The 6,000-nt window shown below is 42.9% G+C and overlaps 1 protein-coding gene across 2 annotated transcripts in view; it reads left to right on the top strand.

Moving 5' to 3' along the window:
* The first annotated feature begins 799 nt into the window (after positions 1 to 799).
* slc8a1b (solute carrier family 8 member 1b) overlaps positions 800 to 6,000 on the top strand; it is a 150,692-nt gene continuing 145,491 nt past the window's right edge. The window contains exon 1 of one of the 2 annotated variants that reach the window (XM_039783780.1): positions 800 to 1,361. The gene's annotated coding sequence lies outside the window, so the exon portion shown is untranslated. The remainder of the gene's footprint in view (positions 1,362 to 6,000) is intronic. The other variant, XM_039783781.1, reaches the window with a different exon arrangement.

Below are 6,000 nucleotides of genomic sequence, written 5' to 3'. Positions count from 1 at the left end.
CCTGTTCCAATGTTTTGCTTTCCTACTCATTTTTTTAAGTTAAACTACCAACTATTTGACCATCAGTACTCAGCAAGCTGCCCTTTACTCTACCAGGTGGGTTTCACTGTCAATTTCAGTCTGTTGCTAGTCAGTTCAGTACAAAACAATATTATACTATCACTGCACATATGGTTATTGGCTCAGCAGCCTGTTTACGACTGAGTTATCAGTTTGGGATTGCTTCTGTGGCTTTTGCAGTCTTTTAATTGGTTTTTCACGAGTAATGTAGGCTACTGTGAATCGCAGCTGAGTTGACAATGCCACTCTCAATCACCAATGAGGAGCTCCGCTGCTATATATATTTTTCGCATTGCTACCTATTGGAAGTGGAGCTGAGTATTGTCAGGTTGTTCAGTTCAGTTATTCAAATCCTAAGTTTTATTATAGGCCTAGATACCTGCCTTTTACAAGGTAAAGGTTTTTTTCTGGATCAAGATTTTATTACAGTCAGAAACAAGCATTTTTGAATGGACATTAAAAAGGCAAGATAAAAAAAAAATGCAATAAGCTTTATAACATTCAGCATGCATGCTTTCTATTATAGAGGAGGAGAGAGATAAGAGAAATCGGACACAGGGAGCAGGACGTGACATGTTTCTGCCCTCAATATTTATTTTCAATGGGGCATTGATATTAACCCAAAAGAGGGGGTAAAGCCAGTATGTGAATAAGAAAGTGAGAGACAAGCAGGATATATGAGAATAGACACACAACAGTGACCGAGACACGCACAGGAGAGAGATAGGGAAGGAGGAGGGTGCGCTGATCCTCAGTCGGTGTGTGAGGGAACAGACGAAGTAGAGACCTGCACATAAACAGACACTCTCGCTTACACACACGAACACACACACTCTCTCTTTCTCGCTCCATCTCTCTCTCTCTGTCTCTCTCTCTCGCGCGCTGCATGGAGCGAGAGGGGGGACTGGAAAGGAAGAATGAGGAAGAAGTCCGCCTTGCTGCGCGCCTCGTCCCAACAAATGCGGGTTTGCTGATGAAGCACCGCGCCGGTTATCCGATCATACAGGTCGCGCTGCATGGAAACGAGGAGTAGGCAACAGCAGAAAACAACAGCAACAGATAAAAAACTGTCAGTACATGGGAATCCGGACACCTCTCCCTTTCCTTTTTGCGTCTCGGTCTGTGGATACGCCGCTTTGGCTGGCGTATAAGAGCTCCCTGCGTCTCCATTTCCATTCCCCACTACTGGCTTACCTCTACTAGCCTACCACTCCTCCTCTTACTCCTTGTACTGCTAGCTATAGTCCCGCTTTTACTACTGACTGTCTTCTCCGTATTGTGGACTCTCTCTGGATAAAAAGGTAGGGTATTCTGTAGTTTGGTACGTTTTCAGCGGGGGAAATGATGTTAATGATATTGATTGCTGGGGGTCTTTGCCTTTTTATTTCGTCGCATTGTCTGGTGAAAGCAAGTTTTTGCAGGGAGGGAGTTGGAGTGATTGGGATGCAAAAGGGGACAGTGTCGCCTCATGGAGCCCCGATTGGAGACTTGAAAGCACCATGCGTCGGAAGGGTTTGGATGCGATGTTTCCTCGCCTCATCCTCCCGCACCACGCTTTCCACACTGCGCTTCTCCACCTCTGTGATTCGGAGATTTATAGAGAAGGGACACAAATCACACGGTGCGGTGGAAGGTGTTAATCATTTGTTTTTCATTAAAATGAGCAGCCGGTTTAGGATCCGGAGCCTTCTTCCTTTCGCTTCAGGGGCTGTTTTTTTTCTTCTTTTTACCCTTCACCCCCACCCTCTTTCCCTGTTCTCCTCTCCCTTTCTCGCATGTTTAAGTCCGACCGCCTGCCTCGCTTATTTCTAGATGAATAATAATTACGGATGCAGGGCACGTTCAGATATCCACGCTTGCACCCTTTTATAGTCTTTCAATGTGGAAGTTGGGTGAGAAACCTGTGCAGTCTAGGCTCAATTTGCCCATAGAGATGGGACGAATGATAACATTTGCTTAAAAGCGCATTGAGAGCCACATTTGCGCAATTCTGGACATTCCCCATCCTTTGCGCCAAATAGTGCAGAGCTGTTGGGGCTGATGGAGTGCCTTTGCACATCAGTGCAGAGCAGGTTGGGGGAGAAATCTGAGCCCGGACCCTGAAGTTGAGTTTGAATGGGTTTAATTCAGCATTGTTACTGAATTAGAACTTAATCAGTTTGATTTTCAGTCTTAAATCAGAGGACAAAGGGTTATTTTACTTTCTGCCTGCTGTGTTGTAAAAGGGAAATGAAAGTGTAGCAAATCTTCACACATCAGTTAACTGTTCCTATAAACCTGGCACATATAATATTAGAGGAGGCAGCAGACAGTGGCTTTCATTCTCCTGATGTGACACTACAAACGCTTTGTCTTGTGAGGAGTGCTTGGCACATCAGGCAGGTACCATCAAGGCTTTTCAGGCAATCTTTTTTCAGCTGACTTCAGTTGCTTTTATGGGCATAACACAGAGGAACTACTCATCCACTGTGGATGGTGTGAAATATTTATTTACGACAATGAAAAACTGAAACGCAGCCAGAGGTCTTTACTGCCGTATTTACCATCCAGCAATGGTGCAGTTGGTTATTGATGGAATATAACATCTTGTGGTGATGAAGTGGTAAGGCACCATTTTAGGCATCCCAATAAAACAGGTTCAGATTAACATAAGTGATGTATTTTCCAATACAACCTTCTGTTCCATATGTGACGCAAGATTCAGGCCGTATCTCAGCGGGTCTGGGATCGATCAATGATTAGGCCTGGTTGAGGAGAGACTATAGCACACACACACACACACACACACACACACACACACACACACACACACACACACACACACACACACACACACACACAGTGTAACAACTGCACAGTATGGTATACAGTATAGTATACAGTAGGCCTATTATTATTGCCATCAGTATGCTACAAAAACTCCAATTACAGATTTATTTTTATTTAAGTTTTCGTTTTTTTACGTTTTCATCACAATATCAAGATTGTTGCAAGGCCTATATAGTTAAATGTAGGCTTTTTTCTGCCTGGGTTGTTATGGGGTTATGTTAAAAGCTTTAGGTTTAATATAAGACACTGTTGAATCCATATCACACTATTCATACATTGTGATTGAAAAATAGCATTTATTTTTGCAGAGTAAAGTGTCCGGTATACTCGCCGCAGCCGACCTGTCCTGCACAAATGTGACGTCATGGGAGCGCCGTAACTGTTGCGTGGTGGTCGCGACACTAGTTGCAGTCCTCTCCTGAACACAGGTGGCACTAATGAGGAAAGGCTACCGACTTTGTTATTTCTACGGACTAGAAGAAGAAGAAAAAGGTAAACAGTGGCAAAACTGGCAGCAGGATTGACGTCAATGTTTCGATTTGTTTCGATGACCTACTTCGTCGGATCAAGCCTTTCATTCACCATAAAAGAGCTCATCTTAACCCAATAAGTTTACAAGAGAGACTTTCAGTCACTCAGAGTCCTGGCATCCGGTTCCCCTCAAACTTGTCCATGCTTCCTGTTTCCGCTTTGTCGTGCGCCACTGAAAAAAATAGAGTGGTCCACAACCTCTGGTTGCGCACACAAAATCCTGGCGCGCCAGCGAGACCTATGCCATTTTGACTTCACATTGGCGTGTGACAGGTCGGCTGCGGCGACTGTTAAAAAGGCCTTAAGACGGAATATTTCAATATTCATAATATAAAGCTAAAACTTAACAAATATCCCCCCAAAAAAGGTGTTTTAAGTGTACCTATCCATAAATACTTGTTCTTTTCAAGAACCCAACCAGTTTAAACAGATTTTATGTTTCCACACCAGAAGGTTGTTCTGCTTCTTTCTAGGAAAAGGACCCTGTTCACTAGTTTACAGTAAACAGGGTTGTTTTGCAAGAACAGGTCAGGTAATGCTTCTGCTTATATAAAGTGAAGTGAAAAATTGGGACACAGTGCAAAAGAGCTGCTGATGTTGCTGCGGATCAGCCACGTCCTTAAAGTTAAAGGTCCAATATGTAGTATATGTACAGTAATAAATACAAAAATGACCCCAATGCCTCATCAGATATTAAGGAAACATGTTAAGCTGAAATACTATCTTTTCTGACAACAATACTAATGTCAGTATTTTTTCTTTTTGAAATTTACGTTCCGTGACGGAATTTATGTTTATGTTTTGGCTTGTGTGTTGTTATCAACTGCCCAGTTTGACAGCCAGGCCGGGTTGCCAGATATACCTGTAAAAACGTAAACCCAGTGTGCTACAGCTGTAACGTTAGTACAGCCATGAAAACAGCAAACAAACGAAGGATCAACGGAGATAGATTCTACCCAACCTAAAAAAAAAACCAAAAAAACGGGATGTTTCTAACAGTTGCGTGACCAGAGACGTAACAAACCTCTGGTAAATGTTGGAGATGTATTTGAAAGATGGAGACAGCTTGGAGCCCAAAAGGACGCAGAGTTGGCTTATTTCCTCCTGAACAGGTAAGCATTAGCTTCGGGCTAATTTATCACGGCTACAAGGGACGGGCATTTTATGTCATTTCAACATTTGTGTACTCACATTGAATTATATAGCTAGAGTACCCGAGTTGGTTACTCTCAAAAACAATTGAGACAGCCAGTAAAGTGATCCCGACTGGTCCTGGCTAACGCTGCCATGCTAACCCTGCTAACTGCTAACGTTACCGGAGGACCAGGCAAGCAGCCCATGCCTGTTTACAAAGTGTAGTTCAGTGGCCGGAGCCGACAATGGTGAGTTATTTTAAGCAAAGAGAGTGGGGCTGTAAATCGGGAAGAGAGGACTGTGAGTTTGCAGTGTGTTTAGCGATTGTTGCCGTAATTCTAAGCCAATGAAGTGTGTTCAGTCGGCAAGATGGTGGTATTTTTAGCGGTTCCTATTGTAATTCTAAGCCGAGGAAGTGTGCCTGTCTGGCGTGTGGAGAGGACGGCGAGGTTGTGGGGTTTTTGGCGGTTCCTCCTGTAATTCTAAGCCTAAAAAGTTGTCAGTTGGGTACAGAGCTCCGCGTGAGCACGGGCTTTTATGACTGTCAATATAGCCAGCATATAACGTTAGCTACTCCGCTGTGCTGTGAAGTAATGTCTGGCTATGTGAGACAAGCGTCTAGCAACATTGTTGTGGATGCTGTGGTCTCAGCCTGGCAACCTCCGTGAACTTCGAGTCTGGGGAGGAGTGGGCTGGGGGAGACGACTCTCTCCAGTATTTTGAATTTGTACTGCAGTAACTTTTTTAAACACTAGCTGTCAGTATTACATATTGGACCTTTAATGCAGCTTTTAACCAGGGTTTTTGAATTATTATATTTTTGTTCAAATACATTTGTACCTGTTTTTCCATATTCAAAAGAAATACAGATAGGCAACATTCCTAAGTATAATGTATGTATAGTGAAGGCAGATATTGCTTTTGATACTGTGACCTTCATATTGAAATGGCTAATAACCTAATAGGTAGGCGCCAGTGTTAAACCCTGAGGAAGAGTTTATCTATTAGAAATCAATATGCAGATGTATTGGTTCTTTGCCAACTTACCATCCAGTTTAGGTCACTTGTAATTATGCTGATCAGTTGATATGTGCGACCCCACTGTCAATTGCAAGTCCTTAGGTTAATATGTGGCAGTGTACTGCGGCATTACAATGCGTGACAACTGTTGTCAGGTTCAGTACAGATGTATAACAGGTAATATAACTTGCAATATACATCTTTTACATCGTTAGCATGGATGTGTATTATTAGGAAGCAAACCACTTACCCTGTCAGATTGACACGATTAGCTCTGTTAAAGGTATCACTCATATCACAGTAATGCAAATAAATCATTGTCATGTTAATCTCAGTAAAAGCATTGTAAACAAATCAGCCACAGTCGCAGGAAAGATTTGCAGCCTTTATTGGCCAGTACACTGTATTTGATGCTGCACACTATAC

The sequence above is a fragment of the Perca fluviatilis genome, chromosome 19 (assembly GCF_010015445.1).
Source record: "Perca fluviatilis chromosome 19, GENO_Pfluv_1.0, whole genome shotgun sequence".
Lineage (NCBI taxonomy): Eukaryota > Metazoa > Chordata > Actinopteri > Perciformes > Percidae > Perca > Perca fluviatilis.
This window is presented reverse-complemented; position numbering and strand designations above follow the sequence as displayed.